Source organism: Meriones unguiculatus, chromosome 7, assembly GCF_030254825.1.
Source record: "Meriones unguiculatus strain TT.TT164.6M chromosome 7, Bangor_MerUng_6.1, whole genome shotgun sequence".
Taxonomy (NCBI): Eukaryota; Metazoa; Chordata; class Mammalia; order Rodentia; family Muridae; genus Meriones; species Meriones unguiculatus.
In genome coordinates, this window is record NC_083355.1 from 109167535 (window position 1) to 109186876 (window position 19342).

The 19342-nt window shown below is 48.2% G+C and overlaps 1 protein-coding gene across 8 annotated transcripts in view; it reads right to left on the bottom strand.

The window, feature by feature from the left end:
- Positions 1-19342, bottom strand: part of Serpina12 (serpin family A member 12) — a 38946-nt gene that overhangs the window by 17840 nt on the left and 1764 nt on the right. For 2 of the 8 annotated variants that reach the window (XM_060388105.1, XM_060388104.1), the window contains exons 2-3: positions 11639-11717; positions 3003-3103 (exon numbers count right to left, since the gene is read on the bottom strand). The exons of 1 other annotated variant lie outside the window; for it this stretch is intronic. The gene's annotated coding sequence lies outside the window, so the exon portion shown is untranslated. Of the gene's footprint in view, positions 1-3002; positions 3104-11638; positions 11718-17349; positions 17517-19342 lie in introns of those variants that run through there. 5 more of the 8 variants (XM_060388107.1, XM_060388109.1, XM_021626813.2 and 2 more) reach the window with 3 other exon arrangements.

Sequence of the window (19342 nt, forward strand, 5' to 3'; positions counted from 1 at the left end):
AAAAAGAGAAGATTGGAAGCAGGCAAAGATGTGAATAACTCCGGAACAGCGGAAGATGGTCAAATGACCAGCAGGCAGCTGAGCCCGTTATCAGTGAGGGGCAAAATGAAGCTGCAGCAGAGCCATCACACTCTGAACTCAGAAGGCCTGGCACAACAGGGAAAGGAGAGGGGCAACCCCGGGCATGGCGGGGCATCACTATCGTTTGTGAAATGTCTGGTAAAAGCCATTCGAGCCAAGCCTCTGCTTGCCCTCTGATCCATGCACTGTTCCCTAGGGCACATGCAAGGGGGTTGTGGGACTCCTAAGAACACATACAGCAGCTGCCACAAGTATTAACTCCAATATAGAAATGACCCACATGTCTAGTAATGGGACATTACTAGGGAAAGAGAGGGACTCAATGCAGATCAAAACTTCTGCTTTCTTGAGTGACCCCAGTCTTTGCTGCCCACAGGACCCCCGGCTGCCACTCACGATGTGCAGCCAAGGAGCCAGTGAACACAAAGCCATGGTGCAGGGTGACACCACAGGCCACAAGCCACAGGAGAACCAATAAAGCCATCTGGGTTAGAATCAGCTTAATAAAAATGTCACTTGGTTCATGGATTTAGGCCCCAACTGAGTTGAATCAGTTATAGACTTAAATCAAGTGATTAAAATCAATTAATTTTTTTCAATGAAAATTTTAAAAGAAATCTTCAGGGCTAGAGAGGCAGCTCAAGAATTGATAGCATGTACCGCCCCTGTGGAAAACCCAAAGTCAATTCTCTACACCTATGTTGGCTACCTCATAACTGCCTGTCACTCCAGTTCTGGAGGTAAGGTGGGGTTCACTGCCTCTTCTCCCAGGCATCGGCACTCATGTGACATGTACACACCTATAGTTAAAAATAAATCTTTTTTCAAAAAGCAATTTCCAATAAGATCTTGCATTATCCTGAAGTTTTAGTAAAAATGTTGAAAATCTTCCTGAATAAAACATAAATAGACAAGACCTTTCTTTTCTGATTTTAAGTAGGAAGCATGGCTTTTTTTCCTCCTTCTTTTGTTTTTTGTTTCTCTGTGTAGCCTTGGCTGTCCTGGGCTCACTTTGTAGACCAGACTGGCCTCGAACTCACAAAGATCCACCTGAGTGCTTCTGCCTCCCTGAGTGCTAAGATTACAATTGTGCACTACCATGCCCATCTTGGAAGCATTCTTTATAAAAGAACAAAATCGTATTGGATCATGGCTGTGGCTCAGTGGCCAGGTCAGGGCTGTGGCTCAGTGGCATGGCAGTTTCTTAGGAGCCAGCTGTACTCTACCAGCAAGGACTCTACCATTCCAGTGCCAACATTGTTTGAGACCCTGAGTTTGATCAATATAAAAAAAATAAAATAAATAAAGTTATATCCAGATGCATTTCAAAGCCATGGAGAAAAGACAAGAGTTCTAAAAATGTCACCAGAGAATAAATAAATTATTTCACAACTAAAAATATGGAGATTGTGCTAGAAAGAAGACGAGGAAGTCTTTTTCTAATGTAAAGAGTGGGAAAGAACTCTGTGAGGATGTGGCTCACGCTGGACACTGTGGAGAAGGCAGATGGGCCATGCTTCTGTGATGTTTTTAATGTATTGCTGCAAACACAAGCAACAACAAGTGACCAACTGCAAGGGGTACCCGAGACAGAATGCTTGTGCATCAGCAAGAACCCCCTGGGAAGAATGCAGCCAGTGTGCTTTGAAGGGTCGGGAGGGGCCACTCTGGATAGTCTCCCCTCTTGCTCTTTTTGTCCTTCACCCTGCCTCTGCCCAACAGGGCAGTCTCTGGTGTGTTGTCAGTAGACATGCTTGGTGACCCAAGCATGTTCTAGTTTCACCTCGATTGTGAGTTCTGTGCAGTGGACTTATTCTCCGATGAGCAGAAAGGTTTCCTAACCAGGTCTTTGGCAGAGCCAGGACTCCAAGGCAGGTCTGGGTCTGAACCCCTTGTTGGTTCTTGAGAAGCTAAGGGCTACATCATTTTGAGAAGCAGCTCTGACCTAGGTGACTCCTGCTTAGCCTGTGGCCCGAGAGCTAGGCACAGGCAGGACACATGAGAGATGTCTACATGATTCTCTAAGCCCTTGGCTCACTCTCTTAAGGCAATTTAACCCACCTATTGACAGATGTCCAGACAGATCCACAGATAGATGGCTAGATGGTCATAATGACAAGCCAACCGACAGGCGCACACACACACACACACACACACACACACACACACACACACACACAGAGAGAGAGAGAGAGAGAGAGAGAGAGAGCGAGAAACACACACCACAAGCCCCAGACCCTCCTTTCTCTCAATTCCTTTCTCTCAACTTCCCCACAGCCCACACTGTTCTCTCTGCCCCTTAGCATTTCTCCTGTTTGTTCTCATTCAACAGCCTCTAGTTTCTACTGAGTTCCCCAATACTTTAAGTTTCTGCCAAATTGCCCAGCCTGCCTATGCCCCTCCCTCCCCTGGTCAGCCTGGCTGGAGGGCCCTATGGGTGCTACTTCTGTTTAGCAACAAGGCTGGGAGTTCCTCACTCTTCACAGAAGCTCAGGCCGGTCTTTTCTCTTCCATCCATTAAGTGTGTGGAGCTCCGTGCTAGGCTCTTCCAGGTGCTCTGCAGAGCCATTAAAGGGGCCTGGCATGTAGAGTCCAAGTGCTTGCTACTCAATAAACTTCACAGAGAAACTGTCCAGGAACCAGCCCAGACTCCATGGCTCCATCCCTGTCATGTCTTTCAGCCAAATCATCACCCTAGATTCCTTTCTTGGGACAGGAGTGGGTGTTCACACAGATGTTTACCTGGTTCCACCCCACCTCCTAGGTGCAAGCTGGCCCTACCCCCAAACTCTAGGAGATCCTCAACCTGGATTCTAGGACCCAAGCACTGAAGGCCATATGTGTCACGTGGCTGAGGAAACTGCCCCTTTGTCTGATTCACCCATCTTTATAATGGGCAACAAGGACCGGCCTAAACTTACCTGCATAGCCCATCTCTTGGAAGTCTTGACATAAACCATTTTCCACTTAGAACAATACAATCCAAGCATGTGCAAAACGACACTCTAACAAGGACAAGATTCTGGGACAAGAGAAAAGCAGAGGGGGTAAAAACGGAATTCTGGGAAATCATAACACAACAGAAAATTAATGTTCTACTATACAAGACCACCAGTTGGAGCTCAGCATTATGAATCCACATGTGCATGTACACACACAAACACAAATACACTCCCCCTTACACCCTTTACCCACTTATACTCATTCCCACCCTCCACAACCTACTCCCACATACTTGGTAAGCATTTTGTGACTGCTTCATTATACATATTAGAAATTTGAGCTTACTTAGAGAGAAATCTGTTGAATACTTTTGCCTTTTGCATGGCTACTAAGAGGAGTTCATTCTTCTAAGACTACCGGAATATAAAATTTAATAACTAAATGTGGAGTTGGGGGTAGAAATATGGCTCAGTAGTTAGGAGAACTTGCAGTTCTTGCCAAGGACGTGGGTTTGGTTCCCAGCACCAACATGGTGGTTCACATTTGTCAGGAACTCAAGTTCCAGGGGATTTAACATCCTCTTTCAGCCTCTCTAAGCACCAGGCACACATTTAGTTCAGGGACAAGCAAAGAACTCATACGCATAAAATAAAAATAAATGGGGGCTGCTGGTGAGCCAGCCCCAATGGTGTGAGCATGGGAGAGCTGGCCCCAAACTTGTCTGCCATTCTCTCTTTCATCCTCACCCTCATGACTACAGCAGGCAGGAGAGCTAGCCCTGGGAATCATGAGAGCTGGAGAGCTTCCCTGCCCCTCACCTGCTACAGTGCTGGGGAGAGCAGGCTCTGCACCTCTCTTGGGCAGCACAGAAAAGCTGGCCATGGGTGTAGGGGTTGTAGGTGAGATCACCCCTAAGGGCATGAGCACAGGAGAGCTGGCCCCGACTACTGTCTGCTATGTGGTGGCTTGGGGCAGGGAGAGATGCTTTCCTCCCCTCCCTCATCCCTTGCTACTTACAGCAGGTGGGAGAACTGGACTTAGGGCATGAGAGTGGACAAACTGGCTCTGTCTCTCACTGGCTCCAACGCTTGGGACAGCAGGCCCTGCACCTTGCCTGGGCTGCAGGGTAGAGCTGTCCGTGGTTGGTGTGTGTGTGTGTGTGTGTGTGTGTGTGTGTGTGTGTGTGTATGCTGTGGGGGCACTGTGGATGAGCCAGCTCCAAGAGTATGAGAGCAGGAGAGCTAGGTCTTCCCCTTGCTGGCTGTGGCATTGGATAGATCAGCTGTGGCAGGGCAGGAGAGCTTGGCCCAGTGGTGTGGGTATAGGAGAGCTGGTGGGCTGAGCAGCTCAGATACCTCCCAGGCCCAGATCCAGGACTTTGAATTGGCCCACCCCAACATCTATCCCATCGATGAACTGCTGGAGAGTGTGTAGGGTCCAGTCCTGCAGATCCAAGGCTACAGGATCTCCATGACACAGGGCAACAACAGGATATCTGAGAGAAGGCTCAGTGAGGATCCAGTATTTACAGTGTAGCAGAAGGCAGAGGCCTTGTACCAGACCAACCAGTCATTGCAATGAACATTTGCAAGCAAAGAAGTATGGACAAAAGGGTAAACTGTGGGACACACTTTGACACACTACAGCTTCCAAAATGAGATTTTTTTTTTCCCCTCTGTTGAGAGGAAGTTTGCAAGGGTGAAGGGGAGGTATGGAGAGAAAGGGAAATGAGTGGGATTGGGGTACATGATGTAAAATTCCCAAAGAACGAATAAAAAGTTTAAAAATAAAAATAAATGAAATCTTTTTAAAAAATGAATTAGAAGAGAAAGTTTGGGATAAGTTGAGAAAAGTACTGACTGTCCTCACAATTCCATGTAAGTGCCAGGCACTTGTCCCAGCTAGAGTCCTGTCCTGGTGGAAGTACAATCTGGCAGGGTAGCAGGCAGGTACCACAAGCCACTCTCTTCAGTAGTGTTTCATGTTCCTCACCTCCCCTTTCCTTCCAAAGTGGCAGAATGAGAGCTGACATGTGTATTGAAGATCTAACGTGCTAGCCAAGCAGAAATGTGTGGAGCAAAGGGAAAGAACCCAAAGCCACCTTCTCTTGGAGGTCATAGATGAAGGAAAGCTCAGGCATCTTGGCTGCTGCCATACCTGAATTCCAGTCAGACCCTTCCGCCACCCCAGAGGGCAATGCCTTGGTCATTCAGACAAGCAGAGGCCTTCTCAGAGGAGGTGACACCTTCCTCACTATGAAGTCTGGAACTTCCCTGCCGTGCCCTGGAAGCTCCAGCAAGGTCACTGCTGCAAGAAGCATTGTCAAAGACACAGGAAGTTCACGACCCCAGTGGATCAAAAAGTATTCTATGTACCCGCAAACTGGGCTGGGCACCAGGGTGAGGAGGAACCTGCAGAAGAAGGCAACGGGAGCAGAACCAAGCCAGGCTCCCCTAGCAGAATCCCACGTTGCTTATAAGCACATGCATGGGCTTACAGCTTCCTTGCTAGCCACTCAGGTGCCTCAGGGACATCTTGAGACAGAGGTGGCCTGTAGTTCCACAGTCAGAGCAGGTCTACTCCTATGCTGAGCATGTTGAGCCATCTCCCCTCACCCCCATCCCAGGTTACCACATCTCTCTAGTGTCTCAGTGTTTCCTTTTTTTTTTTTAATGGAATGTATAACTGAAGTAACTCCATTGACTCCTTCAGCAAATAGTTAGGAATCCTGCCAAAGTCCATGGCTCATTGGAAGGAAGCAAATTAAAAATAATTAGTAATAATCACTATAATAGCAATAATAATTACAATAGTAATAATGAGATCAAGACAGTGAGCTAGCTCTACTCACCCCAGTGACAAACTTCATTCTGTCCACACACTCCTCCAACTAGAGTATGTGTGTCTATTTAGTAGGCCTGGAGAGAGACAGTTACATTCTCCCCAATGGGATGTGTTCCATGCACAGCAAGAAAGCAGGCTGAGCTCTGTATATAATTTGGGTAGTGCTGACTATCTTCTAGCTCAGTGACCCCTGACCTTCTGGGCTATAAGGAAGAGATGAATGGAAAAGCTTATTCTGTAGACCTCTGGCCAGAGGAAGAAGCATCAGAGATACCCATTCCACAGGGATACTCCATGGACCCTCTAAGGAACCCTGAAACCTGGGCCAGCCACTGTACGAGAAGGACTCTTGAGTAGGGTGTGGTGGCACACTCCCATAACCACAGCCTCTGGAAGTGGAGACGGGGGGATTGTAAATTCAAGGCTAGCCTGGGCTGCACAGTGAATGTGCATCCAACCTGGACACTTTATCAAAGCCTCCCACTCATCCACCCTAGTCCAAAAGATGGAGGAGGGAGACAACAAGAAGAAGGAGAAGAACAAGAACAAGAAAGAGGTGGAGAAGGAGGAGAAAGAGGAGGAGAAGAAGAAAAGCATAAAAGAAGGCCAACTCCACACACAGTTATCCCATGGGTATGGAAGGAAAACTTTATCTCTCCATGTTTTCTCTCAGAGGCAGCAGTAGCAGGCAACAGCAAACCAAACTGGCACTGAAAAGTAGGTCATCTCTGTGAGGATGTGCTGGGAGCTGCCTCTGTCTGTTTACTGATACCAGACAGTCCTTCTGCAGCAGCCTGACTGCCTTGAGGATCCAAGATAAAGTGGAGGAGACTCTTGGAGAAAAACTTTACCCCTTGAAAACTAAAATGCAAATGGCTTACATCAAAAAAGAAACCAAACATACCATGGGTTTGAGGCATGGAGGAAGAATTTTGATTTTAGGAAGAATACAGGGGGGAAGAAAAGAGCGGTGGGGTCCAGAGAGTTGCATGGTCCCCTTCACTGCTGTGTCCCAACTGTGCACTCCTCTACCAGGGACTGCATCCCTCAGGATATTGGTTTCTTCACCAAGAAAATTGAGGAACTCCTGGGGAATCCCAGCTATGAAGCTAGTGGCTTTGAAAAAGACCTGTGAATGACAACCACCACCATCTCCTATACACACACACAGGATCTGAAAGGCCAGGTGCACTCACTTGCATTTATTCTCACTGGGGATTAATTTTGAGATTAAAAAAATAATATTTGTTTTATTTTTATTTATGTGTATTTCTGTATGTCTGTGTTCCTGCATGTGTGCAGTGCTACTGGAGGCCAGAAGGGGGCATCTGATTACCTGGAGCAGGAGTCACTGGTGGTTATGAACTGCCCCTTGTGAATGCTGAGAGCTGAACCCAGGTCCTTTCCTCAGATCTGAGATGTAAGCCTTTAATCCCAGCTCCCAGAACTTTGAGACCAGCCTGATCTACCTAGGCCAGCCAAGGCTACAGAGAAGCAGGAAGTGTTCAGTGGAGCCCATGAAGTGGCAGGCACTCAGTGCAGAGTCTGATGCTATGAAGAGAGCAGCATCCTTTAGGCTGACAGGAGACAAGAAGCGAGAACAGGTCAAAGTTTATAAACAAGACAGCAGAGGCTTTTAACTGGGGCTTCAGCTCACTAGGGGAGGGAGAGGACTCCGATGCAGAGGGGCCAGGCTGCTCTTGGGCACACACAGAGGTGGGTATTTGTTAGCTTGCAGTGGCTAACATTTGGGACTTTTCATTTTCTGTGAACAGGTTTTAAATGCTTTGTGGTAGCAGTTAGCTCAGTCCTGGGCCCTGTAGCTGACATCACAGTCTCACACAAAAATTCCTTGTCTATTTGCTCAGGACTAATGATGAGGCGGAGGGGCTATGGGTGTCTTAGCTGCTCAGAAAGCACATGGGTGAGAGGAAGGAGAAGCACAGGAGAGCCCCAGTAGGCAACAGGCCAAATTCACTCTGTATGACAGTCTCCCACAAAAGACCGTGAACAGCCTGCAGGACCAGGTAGAATCAGACACAAAGGGGACAGGGGACAGGAAGACAGAGGCCAGCCTTTCTACCTAGATATCTGCAGACTCCCACAGAAGTGTGTATTTTCAGCTAGCATAGCAAGCAAGCTAGCTAGCTAGCAGGTCCCTACAGAGCAAACTAGGTAACTGTTGTGCCCTCATGTCACAGGTACCCTCCACAGCAAAGACAGGAGACTAGCAATATTCTGCTCAACTGCGTGACCTTTAACATGGGAGAGACGGGGCCTTAGGTAGCCCTGGCTATTCTACAGCTAAGAATGACCAGGGTAATCTTGAACCTCTGATGCCCAGAGCACTAGAATTAGAGAGTGTTGGGACTTCAGATCTAGGCTGAAGTGTTCCACGGCCACTGAGCTGGCTGCTTGTTTTTGTTGTGATCATTGTCACTTTAGAATGCTAACAACCATTTCAGGACAGCTCTGACGATGGAGTTGCTTGTTTGGGGGCAGCAACTTCAAAAGGCTGGAGTCCAGAAAGCTGAGTGCTCCCACACACGTCACCATATCACCATCCACATCCTCCTCACCACCAATCATGGCTGCCTCCTCCCAGCACACAATGGCCAGCCTTCAGCATGCCAGGCCTGGGAGGGAGCTACCTTAGGCACGTGGGGTGATATGGATGCCAGAGCAGGAAGTGGGTAGCCTTAGCCAGGCCCTGGCAACAGTGACTCACATGCCAGTGATGACTGAAAGGGAGGGAGAGTAGCTTTTGGAATCCACGGGGAAGGGACAGACAGGCAAGGCCGGGTAGGCTTGAGTTCTTAGAAGTTAGCTCTACATGGCTTAGAGGCTGAGTGGGGTCCCTGAAATTTGAGTCCATTCTCATGTCCAGGCCTGGGGACTCTAGGTAAGGCCAGATGCTCCCAGAGACAGAGTCTGTTCCCAGGATATAGATATCTGGAGGCTGATGTACAACCTTGTAGTACAAGATTGAGAAAGTCTTGAGAAGTGGGGTGATAGTTGGTGGCTAGAGAAAGGCCAGTGGTGAAACTTTAAGTCCACAATTATTAAGTCAAGGTCTCCATGACAGAGGAGTGTCCAGGAAAGGACTCCAGTCTGATAGAATGTCAGGATAGAACTGTGCCTGAGAGGCAGGAATTAGGTCACATGACTGAGGAACCAAGGTGACCAGGGGATGCAGCTACCTGCTGTTGGGCTCCAGCCTGTTCTCATCCATGGAATGCAGGTTGGGGACAGCAGTGTCCCCAAAGCCTGGGCTGTTAGGAGGCTTCCTGAAGAAATGAAACAAAACCCTTGGAGAGGGAAGAGTTTTCACATGACCTTACTTGGGAAGGGTGTACCTTCACTGACTCCATGCTGCCCACGGCAGGAGCTTCAACTGAGGTGTCATGTGATCGCAGCCACTCTAGATTCAATTTCTCTTCTGCTCTGCAACTATGCCTGTGCTGAGTCTGCTCAGGCCTTTCCAAAGAGCTTTGTTCTCCCCGACAAAGCCCCTGGGGGCTTGTGGATGTATGTTCTTTGTCTCTAGGTCCCTGTGCCACTGTCACCTCAGAGAGATGTCACCTCCTGTCACTGATGTCATCTCCTCAAATTAAAAGGGGTGGTGGTGGCAGTCCTCCTCAGTCTCACCTCTGCTTTTATCACTTCTCAAGTGCTCGCCATTTCTGCACTGCCGATCTTCGTCCTTGGTCATAGATTGGCATCCTGGCATGGACTCCGTGCCAGGAAAATGCTGTGACATCAGACAGACCTGGTCTGAGAACCAACCCTACTCCCAGCCAGCTAGCACATCCCTGAAAAGTTACTGCTTTCTTGGGCCTCCCCCTTCCTCTCCTCAGTCTGAGATGCAGATGAACTTTCAACCAAACCTGGGAAGATGAGAGGAGGTCCCCTCAACGCCACAGGCAGTAGCAAGGCCGCAGATTACATGTGGTGATGGGAGATTTCAGAGAGGCCTCAGATGTAAGAACGTGGAGGTGAGGCTTCTGGAACCTTCCATCCACCCCGGCCAGCATCCAGAGGGTGGGCCAGTCTTTCCCTACAAAACTGGTTTCCTCTACCCAAAGCTGTCTTTCCACCAGGGCAGCAGAGCCGCCCTGTGATACCAGAACATTTCCAGAGGGCATGGCATCTTTCTGAGCTGGCATCTTTCTCCAGCCTGGTGATTCAGCAGCAAAGCAGAGCTCTTCACCTGGCCCAGGATGTGAAAAAACCCAGAGAGGAGCCACAGGTGAGAGCTGAGGAGCTTGCTTGGCATGGACACTGCTTCACAGAAACAAGACATGCCAGCAGGCAAGGCAGGAGGATGGCACATGACGCCTCACACCAACCTCAGAGCAACTTCCACCTTCAAACCCAGCAGGTCTCTGGTGACCTGGAAGCATGTAATGAAGGATGCTGAAGAGCGGGGTCCCTTCGTGGCTATGTGGCATGCAGCTGCAAGTGCCCACACCCGCTGCCCTCCAAGGGGCCTGTCCCATAGTTCTGCTCCACATCTTCAGATTTACTTCCCTGATGTACCATGCAAGGACAGAGAAGATGGGCCATGAGGCTGGGCATGGAGGTGGAGGCAGGACCTCTGTGCGCTCCATGCCAGTTGGGTCTATAAAGCAAGCTGCAGGCCAGCCTGGGCTACATGGTGAGACTTTGTCTCAAAATTACAATTAACAATTGTTAGATAGAGAGATATAGATAGATAGATAGATAGATAGATAGATAGATAGATAGATAGATAAACAGATGGACAGAATTATGAAAAAGATGGTAAGGATGAAACTATGACAGGCCAGCTCTTACACACACATTAAAATTGTAACTGGGAAGCCAGGCATCGTTGGCACACCTTTAATCGTAGGATTTGATTAAATCGTAGGATTTAATCGTAGGCAGTCAGGCTGACGTCATTGAGTTCAAGGCCAGCCTGGTCTGCAGAGCTAGTTCTAGGACAGCCAGGGTTACATAGTGAGACTGGCTCAACGACCCCCCCCCCAAAGAAAACAAACAGAAATCATAAGCTTAAATGTGAGAGGGAAAGGAGAGCCACAATTCTGCAGACAGAAGAAACGCCCTTTGGGTGTTTGGGTGCCAGGAGCTTGCAATACAGATGTGAGTGTGTGTCACTCCCTCACGACACTGTGGGCAGCCAGGTTCTTGGACAAGACTACCACAAGTCTTGTGTCCCTGCGTTGGGGAGGGGGAGCTGTCCCAGCAGGAAGCACCATGTGAACTTAGTGGTGTCCCTCAGGCTGTTCCAAGCTTCATCACCTCCACGTCCCCGAGAGAACATGCCAGAGCCCCTTCCTTTCCTGCTACAGCAAAATTTCAAAGTATGTGTAAATCCCCCTTTAACTGTCACTCTATGTGTTCATTTCCAGGCATCTATTTGGCACCAACTGTATGTGAACATAGCCCACAGCCTTGAGGAAGGGCCGATACTGGAGTCCTGGAAGACCACACTAGTTACCCCTGACCTGGTGTAGCTAAATGACCATCAGGAGAGCCTTCCCACCTCTACTCTGAGTTTACTTTTTCTTTGTACTTTCTCCCTTATTGGGTTATCTGTCCAGCCTCTTCAAGCCCCTTCCGAGCCCTTGCATCTTCCTGCTTTTCCTCCTGGGGATGTACACTCTCAAGACCTTCTCTGGGCTTCCCGTTCCATGTAGAGCTGCTGTTTCAGCAGAAGGAGCTGGTTCCCAGTGGTGCCTGCTTGCTCCTAGCAATGCAGAGTATGGAGAGTAGTGGGATCACTCACAGCCAATCACCGCTCATCCTGAGAGGGTGGGTCCCAAGTTTGAGGTCTTCTCCTCCTCCTCCTGCTGCTTCTGCTGCTGCTACAAGACACAAACACAGGAGGGGTTGGGAGATAGTCATGGTTGCAGCTCCTTTCGGTGCATCTTTGACTTCCTTTGTGAGGGCTGACCTTGGTTCCTCTGCTGTACCTTAGCCCTTGCCTCCGTTGTCTCTAGTGGAGAACTTTGCAGGTGTTCCTGAGCTCCAACCTTGGCTGTTGTCTTGCCAGCTGTTAATTATATTACACCATCTTTGCGCTCACATTTAAATAGGCAGATTTTAAATAGGTAGCTTTATTATGAAACATTTTTTTTTTCCTTTGCTGCCTACAGAGAGTTAACTGCTGCCTCACTGGCTAATCTCCCAAGTCAGTCAACATCAGGCAGGAGGATGGAAAGCATTTGGGGCTTCGCTGATTAGCCAGAGAGCTTCCCAGCTGTGATTCTCTCCCTGTGGTCCCCTCCAAGGAGAGGCCAAAACAAAAGGTTGCGTAGAAATGTATGGGGGAGAAGGCCCTGCAAGGGCATTTGAGACTGCCGTGGGTTCTGGGGGAAAAGGCCAGAACTCAGCTTGCTTCTGGGAAGCCTGTGGTGTTCTCATCAGAGAGAAGATGATGCCGGCAAGAAACAGCACTGTCACTGCATTTAATCAGAGGAGGAAGAAAGTGTGAGCGCCTTGTCCTGGAGGAAGTACAGTTCAGTATCACCCTCCCAGTGTGCTTTTATCTCAGACATCGCTACAGAGCGATCATCAGCACTGGAGAGCTCAAGTGCTGGCTCAAGCCTTGTGGGGGCTAGATAGAAGGTTTAGCTTCTCCAGCCTTCCATCATCTCTAAAAATAGAGAGTTAATTCATCCACATGGGCTATCATTGGGAGTAACCGTGCAAATGCCAGGCTTAATGTTCAAAAGCTAGGAGCTGGAAAGGATGGCAAGCGGCATCAGTCTGAGAACCAGGCTTCAGATCCCAGCAAAAGCTGGGTGTGGTGGCCACAGCTGTAGCTCCGAAAGTTGGGTGTGGGCAAAACAAAGAGATACATAGGTCCCGGAGCTACTGGGCAGCCAGCTGGTGAGTTTCTGGTGCAGCAAGAGATCCTGCCTCAAAGGATAGGATGGAGACTAATAGTGAAAGACACCAGCACCAAGTGCCAGCCTCCACACACATGTACACTCACACTCTATGCATATATGTATAGATATACAATACACACTTATACATGTACTCTACACACGCAGAGAGAGCTTGGAAGCTATAGTTGCTTTTATTGATAAGAGCAAAGCGATATTTGCTTGTAACCTCCTGGGATTTTTGTGACAGTTTGGGAGTTTTCTTGTTTAGTTTTCATTTGTTTGTTTCTTTTTCTTGCCTGTGTCCCTGGAACCTTACACAGAGAGGCACTTGATACATACCTGTTAAACAAATTAATGAGTAATTGTAATTGGCTTCATGAAACTGTCTTGTCTGCATATGAAGAAAAATGCAAATGTGTTCAATAGTAACAACAGTAAACATTGAAATGGCTATGTCACCATGTCACAAATCTGATTCCAGTTCTTTGAGCCACTCACCGGCTCAGCCTCTTCTGTCTTTCCACCCTGGAAGGGAAGTATCCTTCCTCTTTATCTCCGACAAGCTCTGGGCCTCTTGTATTATTTGCATCTTTTCTACCTGAGAAATTACATCTTAGCTTCCTCTAGGTGGCAGAATGGATACTGGAAGTGATCATGGTGACTGATAGAAATGCCAGTCTTTATCACAGCTGGAGCAGGCTGGGCTGCTGCGTGAAGAGCAAGGCCTTCTGGGAGATTTTAGTCCTAGACCTACCCACCAGCAGTGGAAAGGCCGTCAAAGAGTCCAGTAGAAAAGCTGAAGGCAGGAGCCGTGCAGTTGAGACCAAGAAGCTGTAAGAGGGGAAGTTGTGAGAGCCACTGAGGGTTAGTGAAGGGCACAGAATCCTGATATGCAAAGGTCACGGTTGTAGAACTGTCTGCTTAGAGATGTGCCACTAGCACCCGAAGTCCAGAGAACTAGGCCTCTGACAGTATGCCTTGTCTGACAGTATGCAACTCTTGTTGCAATATTTTTCTCTAGAAAAGTTAAACCCAAGCCAAGCCCGTCTTTATCTAGTAGAGAATGTAACCAAGACAGTAACAGAGGGAAGCCTTCAGCAGAGCCTGAAACTCCAAAGGTTTCTCAGCCTCAGAGATCCAGGGAACAAACCAAACTTCAGGAACGCTGGTTTTCAGGGACAGGCAGAGAGAAGCCCCCACCCCACCCCATTCCTGTCCCAGTTCCTACCGTGGCCATCCTAGCCACAAGCCACAGAAGGGCCCCCAGCATCTATCTGAAGTCCTAAACTGAAGCAACTGGGGCTGAGAACCCTGAGTGTGAGAGAAATTATACTTTTCTGGCCATAGCGGTGACCAGCTTAATTAGAGGTTCTTGTTGAGCAAGGGTGAGAGGTTTCTGCTGGAACCAAGGGCTAAAGAAAATGACACCCCTCCTTCTAATAACTATTAACTGCCAATTGTCCCTCAGGAAAGGGTGAGGCCCCATGGCCCCTTCCCGATCTATGATGAGCAGTTGAGGGTCTCTGTCTTATCCAGGCCTTTCTTGTGCAGACAACCACATGACTTATGAATGCGATGACTGGGCCATGTCAGGAAGACATCATTTTCTGCCTGTCCCTCCATCCTCAGGCTCTTACTTTCTTTACACCTTCTCTATCTCAGTGTTCTCTGAGCCTAGTAGGGGGCGATAGATGTCACCAGTTGCGTTTCTGCATCAGCTGCTTCCCGCTGCAGTAAGAAAGCTCTCTGATGAAGACTATGCCCTGCAATAATCTGTGTCCACAAACATGGTGTCTGGAGGGCATTTTGACAGCATAAGTGGTGAGCCAAACAATGGTAGGAGGTGACTAGGGCCCACGACTTCCCAGCCACAGGCTCTTGATCAGTTTATCATGATAGATTGAAGACTTTACGATACAACCAATTCTAGGTTGCTGTCAGCTACATCTGAGCACTTGATGTATATGAATGTTTATGGATATAACCATCCCCAAACCCATGGAGCTTGCCAGCTGGCACTTCAGAGTCTCCTGTGGGATGAGGGGTGGAGAGGGTGGACAGAGAAGTCAGATACCTTGGGAATAGGCACACTGAATCTGTCCTGCTTTGTTTCATCTATCCTGACCAGATTCCTGTTTCTCTCTCAGCCTAGGCCTCCACCCTCCTTTTCTCAGATCCTGTGGCTGCCACACAGTAGAACCACAATAAAAGGCAGCCTGTGGCGGGAGGCTAAGTTTGGCTCCCCAACAAAGCTTTTCACTTTGTGGTGGATATAAACATACTTTTGTTTTAATCCCAGGTGTGGGGTGTGGGACTGATTCAGATGGTCCACAGCATTAGACTATTTGCCTGATGCAGGCTCTGAGAGGAGCTCTTTGCCAGCGGCAGATAGTTTAAATCTGAGGACTCTGGAGAGAGAATAAATGCCAGAGCCCAGAGAGTGTGGAGCTGGGAGAAAGAACAAGGCTGTTCTTGCTTGCCTCGTGTTGCTCCTGTTGCTGTTGATGCATTGAGACTAGAAGTTGGAGATGTCCCAAAATGAGGATTGGACTGGCTCCAAGGAATCCGACGACCCTAACCAGCAGGAAGCAGCTCAGAGAACTGTGACTCCTCTCCTACTAACCCTTCCTCTCTCCTACCTGGTGTTGGAATGTTGGAAGGGATTGGGTGGAGTAGGGAGAAAGATATATAAGAAATATAAATAAAAGATTTTTTAAAATGCATGCCAACACTACTTACAATAGGGTATACAGATAAACCATAAAGTACTTCTCCCTACCTCACAGACACTCCATGCAGCCATACAGGAAAACAAAACCCAATAAAGCTGCCCTTTGTGTCCTCAGTTTACCCATCTATGACTCTCAGTCTGGGCTTTGCCAACATCTGAACTGAATCACTTTTGCTGTAAGAGGTAACCATCTTCTGCATTCCAGAACATTTGTGAGCATCGCTGGTGTCTTATGAGATGCCAGAAGCGTCTCTCCCCAGTTGTAGAAGGTAGAAAGGTTCCTCAGTTGCCTCTTGTGGCTCTGCGACCTCACTCAGCCTTAACAGCTTCCTGGAATTTTGAGAATAAGTCAGAAAAGACAAGGGAGAGAGACCAGCTTCTGAGGCTACCTCAGAAGCATGCTGCTGCCATCTGCTGGCCGAAGTCCTTTATCAGGCCTATGCTCTACAATCCCAAAAATTACTTTCGTGTGTGCTCAGTAGAAGAGTCAAGACAGGGAAAAATATAGGTTTGGGGTTTGGTGTGGTCTTCCTTGGGAGGCTTTAGGCTTCCTTACACACAGTGAAAGAAGGTAGGTTGAAGCTCAGGGACATGACATCCATTTCCCACATGAATAGTGAAAATGAGCTTTTGACTGTGGTCTCCCTGACCAATGCTCAGAAGCAACTGACGCTCCTACATACCTTATAGCTATAAACACACCCTCCGTGGGCTCGGCCTTCCCACTGTGGTTTCTGGTGTGGCTAGCTAATGTGTCCTCAGTGTGTCTTGGATTTAGATAGGGTAGGTCCACAACTTTCTCCTTTGTATACTATTGCTTTGATTACATTTGCTGTGATTACGTTTGTACTTTAGGACACTGGGTACAGATCCGGGAAAGAAGAATTTGGTGTTCTCCCAGCCAAACCCTTTCAAACCAGTGCTATCCAGCATACATAGTGGTTAAGCCATTGAAATCAGGGGTCCGTGATTAGAAACTGGAATGGCTCTTTTTTTTTTTTAATCTAAATTTCTGAGTTCCTTTGAGAATGGTGATTGCTTCTGGAGTCATCTTTGGATTGGGTACACCACAATGGACTTATTGTCATCTGCATCTTCCAGCAAGAGCAGAGTCACATCTGAGAAGTATTCAGTTTCCATGACAGGAATGGGACCTTTGCCTGCTCAGCATACATGCTCAGCAGCCCCTGCCATGTGTAGGTGACTGCTGATAACTGATGTTTATGTGTCTGGCCCCATGCCTCTCCCTCCTCCTCTGACAGTTGAAACATTGTTTGTCCAGGTGAGCTTTGGATTAATATGGCGTCTGTCACGTGAGCTTTCAGTTTCTAAACAGACAAGCAAACACACAAGAAAGAGACCAGCCGAAAAGCTTTTCTGCCCAACCAAGGGGTGTAGCATTCGGACCTCCAATCACAATATACTACCCACTTTGTGTCACAGGAGCAGAGTTCCAGGAGCATACAATAAGGTTTTCTGCAAGCTTCTGTGATTGCCTTATTGTCCTTGTAACAACCTGGTTCTGAAATGGTCTTGGTGGGGGAGGGAGGAACTCTCTCTCCGAGGAGACACAAAGCAGCCACGTGCACGGATGACAATTTCCCCAGGGCTGCATATATGGAGCGCCCTCCCCCCTCCCTGCTCCCTTCAGTTAACTTTCTATGGCTATATACGCTAACATATCAGGAGACAGGGAAGCCATGTGCAGCAAGAACAGATACACACACCTGGCTGGAAGTACAGGAGAGAGTGGAAGTACGAGAGAGAGGGAGAGAGAGAGAGAAAAACCCATGACAAATTTGAAACCTAGGCCTCCTGACGCCTTTCCATGAGTTATCTGAACGTGGCTCTGGGAGGCTGAGGAACACCCACCTTCCCAGTGCCAGGAGGCTGCTCAGTTCATGAAGAGTCTCCCAGGGAAGGCCCTCTCAAGGGCTGTCTTGTGCTGGACTGCTCTGACAAGGTCAGCAGGCCCATCTCTCTTGGCTAAGAGAAACTTGTGCCTTCCACAAAGAACATTACTGTCCCTTCCATTGCCCGTGGACCCTGCCATATGAGCCACACAGCCGTTCCTTAGGTTGTTTGCTTGCCTTTTAAACTTAATATGATCAAAGTGCCGTCAGGCACATCTGATCCTGCCAACTCTGGAGTGGCGCCCATTTTTCCAGCTGACCTTGAAAAGGCCAGCTTATTTGTTTGCTGGCTTCCCACTCATACACCCCTGGGAGGCTGGTAACCTGCTTTCTCCTCTCCCAGCCTGGCTTGTTTCCCTTCAGTGTTTCTACAGTGCTGCAGTGTGAGAAAGAACAATGTTGTGTTTTGCTTTGTTTTGTTTTTGTTTATGTGTGTTGGTTTTGTTTGTTTGTTTTTAGTCAGAAGGTTTCCATGGCAACAGGAGCTGTGGCTTCCAGTGAAGCAATGCTCTGTCTTCTCTAGTCTCTCTGGCCTCCCTCAGATGCTTGGTCCAGCTGCCTTAGCTACCAACTATCCATATACCCCATCTGTGTTCTTCCTTCAGCATGGACCATTAGCTACTCATGTCTATATGGCTTGATCTTGTTCTTTAAGCAGGTCCTCGAATGTCACATCCTCATAGTGGCTTTTGCTGACCTCTGCCCTGGTCACTTTATCTCCTTCCTGGAGGTTTTGGTTGCATTCTCCTACCCCAAGGAGAATGAAAGTTCCATAAAGGGATGGAGTCTTTGTCTGCTCAGAATACCAAGTCAGAGCTTCTGGTAGCACCTGTACGCATTAGCCAATAACCAGTGTTTAAGTATCTGGCCCCATGCATCTCCTTTGGGTTCCACTACCACCCTCGGTGACAGTAGGAACCGTATTTGTCCAGGGTGATGTTGGACTATGAAGTGTCTGTCAGGTAAACTTGCAATTCCTAAACAACAACAACAAAAACAAACAAACAAAGGCAGAACAGCCTACCAGAAAACCCATGATCTTTGCAAAGTTTATTGCTATGAAACAAAGGACCCCAGACCCTAGTGGCTTAGAACAGCCTTGTCTAGTGAGGAGCCAGTGGATAACGGGTAAAGGCAGGACTCATCCTGGACTCGGTTCATTCACACCTTGCCGAGCGGGGCCATGAAGGCTTCCCTCCTGTATCTCGTGCTCCTCCAGATCCTGCTTATTTTATGGAACCTTTCCATTTCCTCCTGGGAAGCCTGGGCATCATTATGGCATGTAGCCTCAGGGAGCTCAGGTTTTATATATATATATATATATATATATATATATATATATATATATATATGTAAAGCCCACTGGCTTCCAAGAAGGAAGATCCCAGAACATAGGCACCAGTAAGTTCATGCAGCATGCTGTTTATCCTCTGTTGCTAAGTGGTAAGGATGCCTAGGCTCAGAGTCAGGGAGAGAAATCCTATCCACTAGCAGGAAGGGCAGCTAAGACTTTGCAGTCAAATGTCACCCGGTCCAGGAACTGACTGACCTCCTTCCAGGTCCCACCAAAAGGACCCAGAGAGGACAGGTTTTATCCAGTGCGACTGATTTGAGGATGGGTTTGCTAAACAAAAGAGTGCTAAGGACAAAACAGAGACAAAGTCATCCCAACTCAGACGATGTCATTTCGTGGTCTGTAGAAGGTCTTGGAATTTGTGCAGGTTGCACTCCTTGCGGTTGGAGAATCCTAGGGATACTGTGGGCGAATGCCTCATAAGCCACCTGTGAGATGGGTAACATCCCCGGGGAGACAGCTTGAGAACCAGCTGTGGAGTCCATGGATGGCCTTTCTGGGCCTGGCCACAAGTACCACTCATCACTCAGTGTCCAAACTGCTTCCCAGAACAGGGAATCCTTGGCCATCATTCCCCTGGCAGGAAGAAAAAGAGCTG